Here is an 18,280-nt window from a genome sequence, read left to right as displayed (position 1 = left end):
TCGAAACCGCGTCACGGCGCCGATCCTGATCACTGGACCCTCAGTGTTGCTGATGTGAGAGATTTGTAATGAATTGACCATCTCTGCACCCATTGCTTTATTTCCAATAATTTTCAACAAAAATAAATCACGATGAGAAATGACGGGAGGTGAAAATGACAGAATTTGAACCTCAGTTAGAAAGTCCCAATCCATCCTCTGGGCAAGGATTGCAGTCTCAATGTTTGCAATTCTGTCGCTTATATCGACAAACAGCCATTCAGCCTGTGTTCCTGTCTGTCTTCGCGATCGGAGTAACTCCGTTTGATAAAGTGTCATCTGGACTCGAAACGTCCGCCCTTTTCACTCCTTACAGGTGCTGTCAGACATTGGGAGATTTTGGAACATTTCCTCTTTTCCCATCCGCAGTAATTTGCTTTTATCACTGAGGACATTTGGTTGAGATTATTTGAAGAAAGATGAAAATGATGCATTGACGAATGGGCAGAAATCATTGCTCTCTTAGATATCTGGCAGACGAAAGCTTCCGACTTACACGCCAGCCGAAATAGCTCAGTTGGGAGAGCGTTAGATTGAAGATCTAAAAGTCCCTGGTTCAATCCCGGGTTTCGGCAGGAGCACCTTGCTGGTTTTCTGTGCTAATTGGTAGTACATTTTGCCTCACACTGTCTTCAAACATCAGTTCACACAAACTGCAACAAACCAAATACCAAATGGCTTTCTACTGACTGGCTCCGTAAAAAGGCAGAGTTTAAGAGCACGGAAAGAGCCCTCTCGGACACCCACATGGCAGGCGCCCACACCCATCTTGGACGGGACAAGTTAGTTCTGATTCCCGCTCCACAGATCGTGCCAAACGTACTGACATTACCCAGTATTTTCTGTTTTTATTTCAGGTTTCGAAAGTCCGCAGTAGGCTACTTTATGTTTACGTTTGAAGCTGACAAATGGCAAATAACATTCCCGCCACACAGAATGCTGAGAGGCTTGGTGATGCTGTTGTCTGTGTGGTGTTGGAGGGGTGCGGGGGGGCTGCCGGGTGGAAGTGGTCTTGTGTTTGGAAGGTGCTGTTTAAGGTGCCTTTGGTGGATTCCTGCATCATGCAGACAAGTGGGGAACATTCTATCGCACTCCTGACTTGTGCCACGTCGATGGTGGACTGTTCCACTGATTCAGGGACTATTTCCTCGAGTGGATGTAGCTGTCACTCGGGGGCATAGCTATAAGGTTCATATAGGAGGGATGTCCGAGGTATGTTCTTTACTCAGAAAGTGGTTGGGGTGTGGAATGGACTCACTGCTGTGATAGTGGAGTCGGACACTTTAGGAACTTTCAAGCGGTTATTGGGTCGGCACATGGAGCACTCCAGAATGATAGGGAGTGGGATAGCTTGATCTTGATCTTGATCTTGGGTTCGGACAAAGCTCAGCACAACATCGTGGGACGAATGACCTGTACTGTGTTGAACTGTTCTATGTTCGATGCTTTTTGGGAGTCAGGAGGAAAGTTACTCCTGCAGGATTCCCAGCCTCTAACCTGCTCTTTTAGCCACTGAACGAACTGATAAAATGTGTGCTGAGTCAGAATAGGTCTATCTTCTTTCCTGCTCTGTGTTGTCATGAATTTTCAGCACTTTTGTCTTTTCCTGAATGTATTTTGAGGCTGAAGTAAGAGCCAATGTCATATGATTGTAAGATCTGTGTTCAGGTAATATTCAATAGTGGATTCACTGGCGGGAGGGGTGCGGTTTCCAGCCATGTTGTTGACGCTGGATTGATAACGCAGAGAAGCAAATGACGCTCTGAGAACCAGGGTTCGAATTCCAACACAGCAGGTTAACTCAATTCAAGGCAAAGTAGAATGACTGCGAGTGAGAATAGCAAATTTCAATTATGTAACATTTCCTCACTAAATCGAATATGTTTTGACCATGTTTCCGCCAATTTTGAAGCTTCGGACGGATATGTAAATAGTGCTGCAGGTGGTTTTGCTGTGGGCTAGTGGCGCAATGGATAACGCGTCTGACTACGGATCAGAAGATTCCAGGTTCGACTCCTGGCTGGCTCGCTATGTCACTTTACTTTAAAAACTCCATGTTCGTGTTGATGAAAAATAATTTTTCATTAATTTTAGACCAATTCTGGGAAATGTTGACCAAATGCAATCAGCTTCTGTGAAGATATTTATCTTAGCTACTTATTTTTCAAAAAACAATGTTGACAAAAAAAATGAAAAAACTTTTCTTTTGAAAGAAAAATGTTTCTTTTTTAAATGAAAAATTCTCGTTAAAGTATTTGGGAAAAATACGTCAGCAAGCTTAAGCTACCTTTTAAAAGTTGGAAATTTCTCGAAAAAAAAAACATGGAAACATTACATTTTTCAGAATGGTGAAAATAGTTTCTAAAAAAAGTTGATGAAATCTATTGAGGAATTTCTTTTAAGCATGTTTAATTTTAAGAAGCAAAATACAGAGTTTTTTTAAAAGTTGACAAATTTCAGTTAAAACAGATGGAGGAATTTCTTCGGAGTCAGTTTTATTCTGAAAAGTTCAAATTAGCCAGAAGTTTCTGGTTTGTGATGCTGGGATTGTTGTCCATTGGAGAGGAGATTGAGATTTAATCGAGGTGAACTAGATTAGGGCAAGTTTATAGGGGGAGCGGCAATTTATAAAATTTGGGGCAAGTCGGGGACATCACACATGCACACACACCTACACACTCTCTATCTCTCTCTCTCACGCTCACACACACACACACACACACACACACACACACACACACACACACACACACACACACACACACACTTGCTCAATAATTGCCAGACTCGAGTCAAATTGCTATTATGCGACACAAACCGCTTCTTTTTATTTTCCAACAGAGGAATTAAAAATCAGCAAAAAAAAACGAAAAGTACTGACATTGCAGACACCTGGAACCAGAGGATTATCATACTGTGCATTGTCAGACCAATTGAACTGGCTGACAAATTGTCCTCTCGATTGGTGCTTTGTGATACATTTAAACAAAACACTCTTCAGCAAATCAACCATCTGCATGTGAAAACAAGGTCCCACCGAGATTTGAACTCGGATCGCTGGATTCAGAGTCCAGAGTGCTCACCATTACACCACGGAACCACACACGCGCACCGAAAATCCTCATTCAATATTTCTGCCGCCTTGAATAGCAGAGAGAAATGTAAATCCCGTTGAGCAATCCCCTCAATGGCCAACACCCATTCATACTCGCATTGCCCTTACTGGTTCCTCCTATAAAAATGCTGGAAAATCTCAACATCTTTAACGAGAAACAATAAATAGTACTACAAAACTGAAACGTTAGTTCTCCTGATCCGGGAATCTCAAACACGGGGACACAATCTCAGGATAAGGCGCTGATGATTTAGGACTGCAATGAGGAGAAATTGCTTCACTCAAAGACTCGTGAATCTTCGGAATTCTCTACTCCAGAAGGTTCCGATGTTCCATCATTGAACACATTTCAGTTTGGGTTAGACAGATTTATGATCTATCCAGGAATGAATGGAAGCAGGAACATGGAATTGGAACAAATGCTTAGCCACAAGTTCATGTTTCAATTGTATTTCTTTAATAATATAATGGAAGCATATATATAATGTTATATGTAATATGTTTGAAGTCAGTTGTCATTAAATAATGTTGGTAACTCCAGATAACAGTACAGCCGGGAACAATTGAGAGCTATTTTTTATTGGCACCCACGGACACTTTGCAAACAGGCAAGTGTTTGCCGATGAATGCTGATGGTGAGAAAATAATGAAATTCCGTCCCTGGGTGATTTCGAACCACCAACCTTTCAGTTAACAGCCGAACGCGCTGACCAATTGCGCCGCAGAGACTAAGACAATCACCCGTTAAATACATTCTAAACTAGTGTGTCAATGACCACAATTCAATTTCTGCAAAACCTGTCCCAGAACTGCAGCATGACCGCACTGTTTACAATTCTGTACAAGTCTCTTTAGTTCCGTTGATCCTGCAGCACTGCTGTAGTGTGTTGGTTATTCCCTTTCTCCTATGAACGGGCAGGTAAAATAAATCCATTTCTCTTATCACAGGGAGGAATTTAACGGGAGGAAAGGGAACCGACCACCAGTAGCCCAACGATCCAATACTTTCCACTCAGTCATCAATAATACCATTCATAACTGCACCTCCTTCCGAATATTGCGATCCATTTCCCTCAGGATTTGTTCCAAGATTTAATATTTCCCTCGTTTTCTTCTAATTTTGAAATAAGATTCGCTTCAATATACAACACAAATGGAATTACAAACCTGATGGAGAACAGTAGGAAACAAGTCACTGGATAACAGAAATCCCATGGTGCTCATTTCCAGATTCACAACACTCAGCTTTTCAACCAAATGGAGGAATTTATCACTGAAAAGCTTTGGAAAGTTGGTGTGAATTTTGTTTGTGAATCACTCGGGTGTTGTGTAAATGCTACTCGAAGGTTCAGTGAGCGGGATATAATCTATCTGCGTTTTGCTGAGCTTGTATTCGGTGTATGGGGAGGTTTGAACGGGTTTGGATCTTGTGTCCCGGGGATGGGCAGTAACCCGCTGATTGAAGCTGCAGTCACCGCTTTCTGCTGGCGATTGGAGACTGCGGGATATAATCCTGCTGCTTCTCCCTGTCTCACTCACTGTGGAGCCGGGGAAAAGAGAATCATTGATGGGTTTGTTTCCCGGTCTGAAATGTGGCCTCGAATAACGGTTATTAACGGAGGTAACGCTGCGGGAGCCTTTATTAATCTCACAAAAGTCAGTAAAGTATAGTGCTCTAGGGGCGCAATCGGTTAGCTGCGCGGTATTTATATAGCAGTATAGCCAGCGGGCTGTGCCGAGGTTGTGAGTTCGACCCTCACCTGGAGCACTTGCGTTTTGGTGAGAAGATCGTCCAGTGGTCTAATCCCTTAACCAGCTCATAATCTGGGGATCACCAGAACGGGGGTGGAATTGAAAAACAACAAAAACAATCCACTGATGATTGATGAAGAAAATATATTTCTGACCACTTCCCAACAGGGAATTTTTCGTTAGGTGAATGTGGTAATCACTGCACTGCAGAAACGATGAGTTCTCTCCACCTCGGAAGCCTTGGATAAAACTATTTCTGAGGTCATCACTGCAGATGTCGGAGCAGCTTTCTCGAAGTTCAACCCATTGAATGCGATTAGCTAGAGTAGCATTGGCGATTCAGTGGTAGAATTCTCACCTGCCACGAGGGAGACCCGGGTGCGATTCCCGGCCAGTGCAAAGTCCGTTTTTTCTCCATTCAATCAACACTCTTGGCAATTCTGTGCTGCCCACCTACTTCAATCTCTTTACCATTTGCCTCATGCTCCTTTTCAACATCTGCATCACTTTCCCTTTTTTTCCCTCAGTCTTTCTTGTCTTTGATCTTAACCAGAAACGAAAGAACATTCAGGAAACCGAACCAAGCGTTTGAAATGTGCCCTCAACAATGATGTGCGCAGATTTATTCATATGTTCTGTAATCCATGTGAGTGATGATAAACATTGGATTCTTAAACTCTTTCACAAGACCAATAAATAGACTCTCACTTTCTGCGTCAAAGCCCTGGATTATTTTTTCCCTTCTTGTCTCCTCTAAACTAATATTTCGTCTTCAATTTCTTTCGCTTCTCCATTATACAGTTTGCATGTTTCTTTAAAAAAAACAGCGGTTTTTTGATTGTACTTCAAACAAAGCAGAATATCAATGGAGTCCTCCACCAGTCCCGTAGCATCAGAGGAAACTACACTGACAAGACACGCTGTAAATTTGAAGCCTTTTATGTTTTATATCAGACCAACCAATAGTTCAACGAAGATAAATATAAAATACTGTGGATGTTGGAATGTGATACAGAAACTGAAAATGCTGGAAAATCTCAGCAGGTCTGATAACATCTGTGGAAAGAGGATAGAGCTAAAGTTTCGAGTCTGGGAGACCCTTCCTCGGAGCTTAGCTCAGACTCGGAAATGTTGGTTCAATTAGTTCAATGAAGTTGTCCAGTCCATTATGGCAGTACCTTCGTTGAGCTGGACTTTCCTCCAGCGAAAAAAAATCGTTTTCAAATAGACATCGACACCTGAAAATATAGATGCGTTTGCCAGAATTAAGTGATTTATGATGTCCGTAGTGAATATAACCATACTGAATTTGATCTGACAACACTCAGTTGAGCCTTGTGAAGTAGGTCTCTCGGGCACCTGAGAATTTGCTGGGATGAATCTGGTCGACATTGAACAGACGCAAGCCAGTTTGGGCATGTACACGCCGATTGTAACCAGGTTGGACTGGAACCGTTTATTCTACATGACAGATGCTGAGCAGAGTACCCCAACATCCAATGTAGCTGTGCAGAGCCGGGGACGTTCGGCCTGAAAGTAACTGGGATGGACTGGAAATTAAACTTGGCCAAACTGATGTAATTGAAATGTCGTGGCAAAAATTAACATAATCGTGAAGAAAGGCGACTCCTAACGTAGCCACAGTTAAGTGCCCTTACCGTGGTCACTTATAGATGGCTAGACGTGAGTTGACTCAATGAGAGATCTTTAGAACTAAAATGCGTCCTATCATTTGGTCGGGATTTTGAACATTTCTTTTCTGTTTTCCACGGACTATTTGCATTTTTTAATGCAGTCAGAAGCCAACAGCTATGTTCTGTACTGACACGAATATCCAGGGAAACTAGATTATGCCTTAGTCTCTGGGTATTTCACTCAAGGAGGTTTGAGAATTCATTGAAAAAAAAATTATACTCGATCAAAACATAAACAGCAGCTGGGTAGCATCTGCACGAAATTGTTTTTCACACTAAATGTGAATAATATAAAAAGAATCATTTCCCTGGAGCCTCACGTTATGTATAAATGTTACAACATTTATTGTCATACCATGCATGCACAAAGCCTCCGATAAAAATGCATGTACCTCCAAAAGGACTGGTGTTTGCCATTTACTACCCAGTCATTGCAGCTATTGGAGTTCCAGGTACAGTTTTGTTATTATCATGTACTGTCTTTGTTCAGCTTGTAACGTTTTTTTTCAGTTTTATCACTAGCACATCCCCAACACATGGCATTCACTTCTATCATTTAGAGTGATGAATTTTCCCCTAAAATATATAGATTCTTCGGGTCAACTGATATTTTGTTCTCTTTCACAGGATAATTTTATAAATTTTAAGAGCTTTATTCTGGCACAATTTTCTGAATGAATTGTGAACGTTGTCGTTTTAGGCAGTGCCATTTCACTCAAGTAACAGAAAAAAGTATTGACATGATAATGTCTCTCATTTAGCTGTGTTCTGCCTGTCTATGACCTGTGCTGTACTTTGGATCCCATCAAACTTGCCATTTATCACTGCAAAATCAATTTAGAAATGCAGTTATATTTTCGTAGCAATGCAATTGTAGATGGATCCTTGAAAGTTATTATGTTGTACATGTAGTTCAATTACGACATTGACACACTAACTGTTGCGAATTTTCACTCGGAAACCACAGCATCACTCTATTTCTGCAGAATTACTGGCGCTGCTATTGGAAGTTACAGCTATTCCATTGCAAACGTGTAACTTTTTATTATTAGTATCATTGATGTTCCAGAATTATCGCATTGTCACCTCCCTGTACATGTAAATATGTTATTGTCTTCTCCCTGTTCCTGTATTGTTATCCAGAAATTCTAGATTTCTTTCATGTTGTTGATATTGAGAGAAATTGATTGATTCGTACGAACAATTGCTATCTGAATATCATGAAAGATTTTATTGACACACCTTCGGTATCAACGGGTTTTTGACAATATAGGAGGATTGCAATAGCGGCGCTTTGGTGAATGATTGGTACACACCAATAACAAACAAAGCGCACTGTTTTGTCTCCAGTCTCGACCCTTGACACTCATTGCGCAAGTCATCATTTCTCTCGATTCCTTTCTGATTATTTTGACCATGTTGACGGAGGCAGGGTAACTGTTGGCATATTTTGGATGGAATATAAGTGATTCTGGAAATGCTTTCATGCCTGTTTCAGAAATTTCAGAAGAGAGGTTCAAAGGACCCAGTACTGCTTGCGAGTTCTTCATCTTCAAATATACACTTCACCCAGATTTGTATATTTTAACCCCTGCAATTAGAGCAATACTCTTTCCAAGTGTGTCCTTTGCATCTGTCAGTTACAGAGATTCATTATACATCAGCAATTACACTTCATTTTCAGGTTTGGAGCCCCTTTCAATATTTCCTCTGTAAATTCAGAGAAAAGCCAATTAGTTCCCCCTTCGTTGATTGAAGATTTAGAGTTTGGTTTAATGCAGGCATTTTCAACAGTGAATATTTTAAGAATAATTCGCCAGGTGGGGCATCTATTGAAACTGAGCGAGATGGAAACTTTCCAGTTGAATATTGAAATGAATGCTTTTTATAATTCCATATTCAATATGTTCTGTTGGAAACTGCTGACTATTCCTGAAGGTGCATTTATGAGTTTTCAATATCTTCTTATCTTTCATTATATTGTATTGCATCATGATGCAATTCTATGTCAAAGACCCACCTTATTTATAATTCTTGTGATCATGTGAATGGAAACCTGAACAAGGGATAGTTTGCAATGTAGAATCAAGTCATAAGATTTTCAGTTTCATGCACAATCTTGTATCATTTTGATGTGAGTTGAGAAAGTAACATCTTGTTTCTCATGTCGCCGTGCATATATTCTCCTGCCTTCTCTATTTTACAGCTAACTTGGCAGTCGCTGTAATCCTATGCCGAAGAAACTGTGGTCTCTCCAGATGTATAATTTACTATGTGGTGTCCATGGCGGTGACAGATCTCTTGGTCATTATTACCAGCGTGATATTAAACCGGATTGCTGGGATTTATTTCCCTGGCAGTTTTCTGTCAGTCACCCCAATCTGCAGTCTTCATGTTGTGATAACCTATGCAAGCATTGATAGTTCTGCCTGGTTAACGGTTGCTTTCACCTTTGATCGATTCGTGGCCATTTGCTGCCAGAAGCTGAAAATCAAATACTGCAGGGAGAAAACAGCGGCGTGGGTCATAGTGACCGTCTGCACACTGAGCACTCTGAAAACATCCTTCCTGTATTTTATTTTTGAACCGTTATATATAATTAACAACATACCTTGGTTCTGTGTTATAAAACAAATATTTTACACATCCCTCGCATGGAACGCCTACGATTTGTTTCGAACAGTTTCAATGCCCTGTATCCCATTCATTCTGATTTTACTGTTCAATGCTCTGACTATCAGACACATTCTCGCAGCCAATCGGACCCGCACCAGGCTCCGGGCACAGAGTAATGGAGAAAAACAGAGAGACCCAGAGATGGAGAAACGGAGAAAGTCCATTATTTTACTCTTTGCCATCTCGGGCAGTTTCATTCTCTCATATGCGTTATTTTTTGTGACAATTCTCTATGTCCAAATTGCAAAGGTCCCTTATTTCTCAGATCCTGATACTAGTGAATGGTCATTTATCTTGGAGGAAAGCGGTTATGTGCTTCAGTTTCTGAGTTCTTGCGTCAACCCGTTTATTTATGCAGGGACTCAGAGGAATTTCAGGACTGAGTTAAAGAATGGAGTGAATTATCTGCTGAGATGATTTGTTAATGTGTTTAAGATTTGAAAATATGAGATAGAAAACGAAAGTTTCATTTAACTCCAACAATTCCTGCATTTCTCAATGCCACACAAGGTCATCCTTCAAATATGTTCCTGTTTATGTACACCTAAACTAATGTGTGAATAAAGAAATGTATAAGGAAAACAGAACCAACGTAAAAAAAAAAATCGGTGTTGAAATCTTGAGAATCCATGGGTTTCCCATGTCTCCAACTCAGTGGTGGACCAGTGATGAAGGTTCGACCCGCTTACCTCCACGGTTCCTGTTTGATTCACCGTCTGTTAATATGGATCAATTCATTGTTCACCACACAGAGAACAGGTGAATAGTTTTGCCCCAGTGTGAGGCGGCATAAGATAAAGGTTCATGGTGGGAGATATAGGTGTAATGTCCGAGGTAGATTCTTCACTCAGAGTAGTTGGGGTGTGGAATACACTGTCTGCTGTGATAGTGGAGTCGGACACTTTATGAACTTTCAAGCGGTTATTTGATAGGCACATGGAGCACTCCAGAATGATAGGGAGTGGGATAGCATGACGTTGGGTTTGGACAATGCTCGACACAACATTGAGGGCCAAAGGGCCTGTAATGTTCTGTTTTCCTATGTGAGCTTCCTGGTGTTTCAGCATATAGAATGAATCAGTGAATCCCTATAGTGATCACAGAAGGGTCTGGATGACCCTTTGTCAGAGCTGAAGACAAAGACATTTGGACGAGATTGATACTGTAACGGTGAGGGATACATGTGTGTGGTGGGTGACAAAGGTGTCACATATACATACAAAAATAGGCAGAATTTCAATGGTAGTGAGCATGGCTAAGAAAGGTGTTGTTGGTTGTCCATTAGGAGATCAGAATGTGTAAATGGCAGGATAAATGAAGTGTAAGAGAAGGCCCGAGTGGGGTGGAGGGAGTGGGGGGAAACAAGATAGAAAGTGAGATTTTAAATAAACAAGGTAAAATGGAAATTATGAAGATATATAATAGTGAAAAAAAGAATAAATACGATATATGAAATGAAACAAAATAACAGGAAATAGGGTTAAGATGGAGGAAAAGAGATGTTCTGAAGTTGTTGAGCTCATTGTTCAGCCCGGAATGCAGTAAGTACCAAATCAGGAGATCAGGTGATGTTCCTCCACTTTGCATTGGAGTACCTCCTGATAAAGAACAAAGAACAAAGAACAACCCAGCACGGGAAACAGGCCCTTCGGCCCAACGAGCCCGCGCCGCCACATCACCCTACACCTACCCTGCCCTGTGTGTATGTGAGTGGAACCCCTAATTTAGCCAGATTCAGGGGAGAGTAGTGTCAATTTGTTACACCAAATCAGCCTAAGAGCACATCTTTGGGGTGTGGGAGGAAACCGGAGCACCCGGAGGAAACCCACGCAACCACAGAGAGAATGCGCAAACTCCCACAGACACAGGCCCAAATCCATGCATCTGCACAGCAAGCAGTACTAGTCACTGAGCTGTTGTGGTGTCCGTCTGCTGGTCCAGGATTAAGCACACACAACGACACGAAGTACTAGGCCACTCCCGGATCCTCCAAGAGCAGCCCACGCACGACCCACCGTGTGCATGCCCCTCGTTGGACAACGAGGTGGACCTCCACCTGCGGAATAAAAAGACAAAAACGTTAACATGTAATTCTACATTTCCGGTGTCGTCCCGAGGCTTTGACCCTATTTAATACCCTCTACTATAACCCTCCATCCTTGTTTCGCTCATGTGTCTATCTAAGTCAACCTTAAACAAGTGCAACGTGCCTGCCTCCACCACCCTACTCTTCAATGCGTTCCATACCCCCACGACCCTCTGCGTGAAGAATCTTCCTCTCATATCCAAATTATACTTCTCCCCCCTCACCCTTAGATCGTGACCTCTCGTAATTGTCCCCAATCTAGGGAACAGCCTACCACTATTGACTCTATCTATTCCCTTCAGTGTTTTATATACCTCTATCATGTCCCCCCTTAATCTCCGTCTTTCCAAGGAGAAGACCCCCAGTTTCTCCAACCTTTCCTCGTAACTCAGTCCTTCCATGCCACGCAACATCCTGGGAAACCTCCTCTGCACTCTCTCCAGAGTCTCCACGTCCTTCCGGTAGTAAGGTGACCAGAACTGGACGTAGTACTCCAAATGCGGTCTAACCAACGCTCTGTACAACTGAAGCATTAGACGGCAGCTCCTATACTCTATACCCCTTCCTATAAAGGCTAGCATTCCATAAGCTTTCCTCACAACCTTCTCTACTTGTGTCGCCACCTTCAGAGACTTGTGAACCTGCACTCCCAGGTCCCTCTGTATTTCTATACTCCTAATCGGTCTACCTTTTATCACGTAGCTCCTCTCTGCATTATTCCTTCCAAAATGCATCACCTCGCATTTGTCAGGATTAAATTCCATCTGCCACCTATCTGCCCAATATACCAACCTATCTATATGCTGCTGTGTCACCTGACATTCCTCCTCGGTATCCGCCAATCCTGCCATCTTGGTGTCATCCGCAAACTTGCTGATCACACCACGTACGCTCTCTTCCAAGTTGTTTATATATACTACAAAGAGGAGAGGTCCCAGTACTGAGACCTGCGGCACACCACTGGTGACTGGCCTCTAGCCCGAAAAGGTCCCCTCGACAACTACTCTCTGCCTCCTATTGCCCAGCCAGTTTTCAATCCACCTAGCTACCTGTCCTTGTATCCCATGTGCCCTAACCTTTTCTACCAGCCTACCGTGAGGGACTTTGTCAAACGCCTTACTGAAATCCATATAGATGACATCAACGGCTCGCCCATCGTCAACCGTTTTTGTCACCTACTCAAAGAATTCTACCAGATTCGTAAGGCAAGACCTCCCCCTAACAAAGCCATGTTGCATATCCCTAATCAGATCGCAACGCTCCAAATGCTCATACATCCTACCCCTAAAAAATTTTTCCAATAATTTTCCTACCGCCGATGTCAAACTCACTGGTCTATAATTACCCGGGTTATCCCTACTACCTTTTTTAAACAGCGGTACCACATGAACTACCCTCCAGTCTTCTGGGACCTCACCTGTGTCCAAAGAAGAGACAAAGATTTGCGTCAGAGGCCCAGCAATTTCATCTTTCACCTCCCTAAGCAGCCTGGGATAAATACCATCAGGCCCCGGAGCTTTATCCGTTTTTATGCTACCTAAAAACCTTAGTACTTCCTCCCACGTAATGGATATTTCCTGCCACTGATCTACAGCTCCCTCCAAGACATTACACAACACGGAACCCCTCTCCTTCGTGAATACCGACGCAAAGTATTCATTCAGGATCTCCCCCATTCCCTCCGACTCGATACATAACTCCCCTCCTTTGTCCCTAAGAGGACAAATTTTCCCTCTAACCAGTCTCTTGCTCCTAATATAGGAGTAAAATGCTTTTGGATTTTCCTTAATCCTATCAGCCAAAGCCATTTCACGCTCTCTCTTCGCCCTTCTAACTCCCCCTTTTTTTTAGCTCCCTCCTACTCTCTCTATATTCCTCCAGCGCACTCTCCGTTCCCAGTTGCTTTGACCTAACATACGCCTCCCTCTTCTTCCTGACCAAGTCTTCGATACCTCCTGTAATCCATGGCTCTCTAATTCTACCTTTCCCATCCTTCCGCTTAACCGGAACATGCCTTTCCTGCAACATTTTCAGTTTGCCCTTAAAAGCCTCCCACTTGCCAACCGTGGACTTGCCAGCTCACAGTCCCTCCCAATCAGTGTCCTTCAGCTCCCTCCTAATCCGGCTATAGCTCGCCTTCCCCCAGTTCAGCACCCTCCCCTTCGGACGGCACTCATCCCTTTCCATTTTTATGCTAAAGTAGACGGACTTGTGGTCACTGTTAGCCACACGTTCGCCTACCTCTACCTCAACCACCTGCCCCGGCTCATTACCCAACACTAAATCCAGTATAGCCCCCTCCCTAGTCGGGCTAGTTACGTACTGCTCTAGGGACCCTTCCAACACACATTTTACAAACTCCTCTCCCTCCGTACCCCCAGCTCTAGGCCCCTTCCAATCCACTCCAGAAAGATTAAAGTCACCCACTACAACCACCTTATTCTTTCTGCACCTATCTGCACCTGCAAATACCTTCCTCCACTGACCTCGGGCTGTTGGGTGGCCTATAGTATACCCCTAGCATCGTAATCTCTCCCTTTTTATTCCTCAACTCCACCCACAGCGACTCAATCCCTAACTCCTTCATATTTCCTCCCTCTGCACTGCTGTGATGTTCTCCTTTACTAACAGTGCCACCCCTCCACCTCTCCTCAACCATCCTCTGTCACACCTAAAACACTTATACCCTGGAACATTCAGCTGCCAGTCCTGACCTTCACGTAACCACGCCTCCGTTACTGCCACCACATCTAACTTCCTCACAAACATCAAGGCCCTAAGCTCATCCGTTTTTCCTGTCACACTCCTCGCATTGAAACAGACACAGTCCAACCCACCAGTGTCCCTCGGAACCTCCTTCTCCCTGATAATTTTCCTTTCACCCAACTCACTCCCGGCCCCAGTGTCTAATGAGCTATCAGTCACATCCCCACACCCCCCCTCCCTATTAGTTTAAACCATTCCTAAACACCCCAGCTAACCTCCCTGCTAAGACACTTGTCCCTCTCCCATTCAAATTCTCCCCATCACTCCTACACAGTTGCCCTTCTCTCATAAATATCTCCCAGTGGTCTACAAAAGTAAAGCCCTCTACCCTGTACCAATCCCTCAACCATGCATTCAGCTGCATGATCTCGTTATTCCTAGCCCTTCTGGTACTAGGCAGCAACCCAGAGAATGCCACCTATGATTCACAATCAATTCCAAATCAGCTGATTCAATATTTTCAACTGCACAGCCTTCAGCACAATCAAAGCAGAGTCATCCAGACCAGAAATATTTGCTCCAAACCTACTGGCACCATTTTCCCCCATATACAAATCTGAAGAAGGCAGAAAATTGGAGATTTTATGAACTGATGAATGTGGCGTCCGGCTACATCATTGCGGGGCTTTTCTGCTGTGAACGTTGTCTCGAGCAGAATAGGTGAACTCATTCTATTCTGGGGTGGATTTAATAAAAATGTTTCAGCTGTTCCCGAGGATCCTGAGAGATTGCTTCTCTTGTGCTCAGTCTAAAATACGAGTAAATTGTGTTTCTCTTCCTTACAGTGAATGTATTGACGATTCTTATCCTGTCACGAGGGAAGTGTGGTCTTTCCAAAAGTGTGATACGTTACCTCATTTCCATGTCAGCAGCGGATCTACTGGTCATTATTATCGATCTCATTTTGAGGCAAATTCCCATTAAGTTTGAATTTGTAATTATTTACCACATTAAAATATGTAATATCCATGCTGTGCTGCTTTATGCAGTCACTGATTGCTCTGTCTGGTTCACTGTCACATTCACCTTTGATCGATTTGTGGCTATTACTTGTCAGAAGCTGAAAATAAAATACTGCACTGAGAAAACTGCAACAGTGGTTCTCGGAACTGTGAGTGTGCTATTCAGTGTAAAGAACATTTTCTGGTATTTCATGTATGGTGATAGATATGCGATGTGGAATACTCCCCATTTTTGTAATGTAGACTTTGATGCCCTCTCTTCTGCAGCATGGGGAGCAGTTGAAAATCTGCATTATATTTTAACACCGTTCATTCCTTTTTTGTTGATTCTGTTGCTGAATGTTTTCACCATTAGACACATTCTAGGGTCGACCAAATTCCGCAGGAGACTTCAGAGCCACAAGTGCATGGACACTTCAAAGGACCCAGAGACAGTGAAGAGAAGAAAATCCATTATCTTACTTTTTGCTCTATCAGGAAATTTTGTCCTACTATGGTCAGTGTTGCTAATCCACTCCTTTTGTCAACGATTATATAATGTAAACTTAATTCATTTCTATATTCCTGCATTTGTGCGGGAATTAGGATTTATGCTCCAACTTCTGAGTTGCTGCACCAATACATACATTTACGCAGTGACCCAGACACAATTCAGAGAGGATCTAAAGAATGTGATCAGATCTCCATTTACTGCAATTGTGAAATTACTTGCAGAATAAACATATTTTTCGTTAGAACAGGGTGATTATCTCGTGTTCTGCACAAAACAATATCTCAGTGAAACATACACAGTGTAGACATATTTTGTGTCACCATTTCTGATTAAAACGTGTATTGAAATTGTAAAAACAAATAAAAAAATGAATTGAGTCCAGAAAAAATCCGGATTCAAATCAGCTAATACTAATGAACCAGTCTGGACATCATGTTGACCTCCAGTTTTGTACCATTCTGTTAACTTGCGCGGATGTTTGCATTTCACTTCAACTGCAACACAACTCCCTCAATGAAATGAATATCAAAACTCAACACCCGTGAACTCTCTTCACAATTCCACCCCACCACAACTCCACCCTCCTGCTCAGCTCGACCCTCAGCCCAAACAGTCCCGCGCCCTTTGCACAGTATTCATTATTGGATTTAGCAATGGTGAATTGAACAGATTGGACTAGAGATTCATGGATGAATGGATTATTTGGCAAAGGCGGTTGAAAATCTTCCCCAGTAGGTGTAGACAAAGGTCATGGGTAGAGGAGGGCACTCATAATGTTGAAATGCAGCGTGAGCTCGTTGGGTCAAAGGGCCTGTTTCCCATGCTGTGTTGTTCTTTGCTCTTTGGTCAAAATGTTAACGCTAAACTTCCAAGGATTTAGGGTCGGTGCTAGACAGCAGCTTGAGACAGAATGTTGGAGTGGCAGTGATTGCATTTAGTAAAACTCAATGGCAGTATTTGACAATGCACTTGGTACAATTCAATTAAAAGACCTCAGCCGAATGCGCATTAAATTCCACGACCCTCGCGGATTTTGCAGCGTGTGTGAGAGATCAAAGTTAGTTTGTGCCCCAAATGCACTGGAGTGTTGAAGTGAAATAAGCAAATACATATATTAAAGATGCACAGAACAGAATATAAGCAGGGTTGGTCTTTGTTTGTGAAGGGTCTGAAAAGTAAATAATTGTTGAAAAATTCAGACAAAAATAGATTTATCTTCAGTTATGAATAAACTTTTTGAATGAATTCTGAACAAGTATTTAAAATAATAAAATAGAACGTAATGGAATGATTAGCCGAAAACAGACATCTTTATTAGCAGGAAGAACAAAGTAAGTATTCTATTCACAACCATTCCACGCCGTAAGTTACTGGAAAAGATGTAGACGTCTTTTTATTCACTTTTTCCTACCCTTAAAAAACACTCTGAAAACCTTTTTCACTGTAAACGTGATTATAGTGATACAATCTGGTTGTTTCATTGGGTTGGCTTCAAGGGTCGTCAATGAACTTCCAGAGCCTCATTCAACTAAAGTTTTCCTCTGTGTCTGCCACAAAACCAGTGGGTCCATTCTGGTGATGGGACAGAAATTGGACCTTCGACTGAGAACTTCGATTTCATCTGGTTGAAGGGTGTAGTCCGACAAGTTGACAACGGACTTCCCTGTAGTGGTATTGTTTTCTACTGTGGTACCGGGGAGGCTTGGTTGCTGCTGGTGGTGATGCCGAGTTTGTCAGGTTTCCTCTTCTTGTTGTTTATGTAGGTGGTGTACTTCTGCTGTCTTTTCTGCTTGGTGGTCTCTACTTTCTGGTCTGCAGTGTCCTGAGCGCAAGTTCAGAATATTGCCTCTATCTTAGTTTCCACGTTGTGGCATCCGCTGTAGAGCTAGTGTGCAAGGTGGTTGAGGAGTGTGAGAGAGATGCAACGGCAACATCTCTTGGCACAATCTGTATAGTAGGTCGTGTTGACTGAGTTCGTGATCTGTATCCTTTCAGGACCTTGTTTGCTTTCTTGCATTTTGTAGGAATTTGATGTCTGTGTCGATGTAAATGATATAATTGAAGATCCCCTCCACTTTGAAGCGACGGTTTGTGCTGTTGGTGATATCCGTGAAGTAGAAATGCCGACATTGGACTGGAGTCACCACAGAAAGAAGTCTCACAACACCAAGTTAAAGTCCAACAGCTGTATTTGGTAACATGAACTTTTGGAGAACTGCTCCTTCATCAGGTGAATGGAGAGTTCACAAACAGGGCCTATATAGATCGACAGAATTGCAGGTAATCAAGTCTTTCCAGTTACAGATAATGCGAATGGAGGGTGAGATAATCACAGGTTAAAGAGGTATGCATTGTCTCAAACCATGACAATTAGTAAAATTTTGCAAGCTCAGGCCAAATGTTGGGGTTTAAATGTAATGTGACATGAACCCAAGACCTGGGTTGAAACCATCCTCACACATGTGGAACTTGGCTATCGGTCTCTGCTCAGTGATTTGGTGTTGTCATGTGTCTTGAAAGCTGCCTTGGAGAACGCTGACCCAATGGTCAGAGGCTGATTGCCCCTGACTGCTGACCTGTTCTCCGACAGGAAGGGGACACTCCTGCCTGGTGATTGTCCTGCGGTATCTATTTATACAATGTCGTAGCGTCTGCATTGTTTCACCAATGTACCACACCTCGGGATATCCTTCCCTG

The 18,280-nt window shown here is 42.7% G+C and overlaps 4 non-coding genes across 4 annotated transcripts; 2 read left to right on the top strand and 2 right to left on the bottom strand.

Moving 5' to 3' along the window:
- Positions 1–541: 541 nt before the first annotated feature.
- On the top strand, positions 542–614 carry trnaf-gaa (transfer RNA phenylalanine (anticodon GAA)). Its single transcript has one exon. It is a non-coding gene; the product is annotated as a tRNA-Phe (tRNA).
- A 1,380-nt stretch (positions 615–1,994) lies between these two features.
- On the top strand, positions 1,995–2,067 carry trnar-acg (transfer RNA arginine (anticodon ACG)). Its single transcript has one exon. It is a non-coding gene; the product is annotated as a tRNA-Arg (tRNA).
- Positions 2,068–3,067: 1,000 nt separating this feature from the next.
- Positions 3,068–3,139, bottom strand: trnaq-cug (transfer RNA glutamine (anticodon CUG)). The gene has a single exon. It is a non-coding gene; the product is annotated as a tRNA-Gln (tRNA).
- A 670-nt stretch (positions 3,140–3,809) lies between these two features.
- On the bottom strand, positions 3,810–3,883 carry trnan-guu (transfer RNA asparagine (anticodon GUU)). The gene has a single exon. It is a non-coding gene; the product is annotated as a tRNA-Asn (tRNA).
- Positions 3,884–18,280: the final 14,397 nt, after the last annotated feature.

Source organism: Carcharhinus amblyrhynchos, unplaced genomic scaffold (genome assembly GCF_965287045.1).
Source record: "Carcharhinus amblyrhynchos unplaced genomic scaffold, sCarAmb.v2.hapA scaffold_38, whole genome shotgun sequence".
In the NCBI taxonomy this organism is placed as follows: domain Eukaryota; kingdom Metazoa; phylum Chordata; class Chondrichthyes; order Carcharhiniformes; family Carcharhinidae; genus Carcharhinus; species Carcharhinus amblyrhynchos.
Note: the sequence above shows the minus strand (reverse complement) of the source record. Positions and strands in the feature narration are given on the sequence as shown.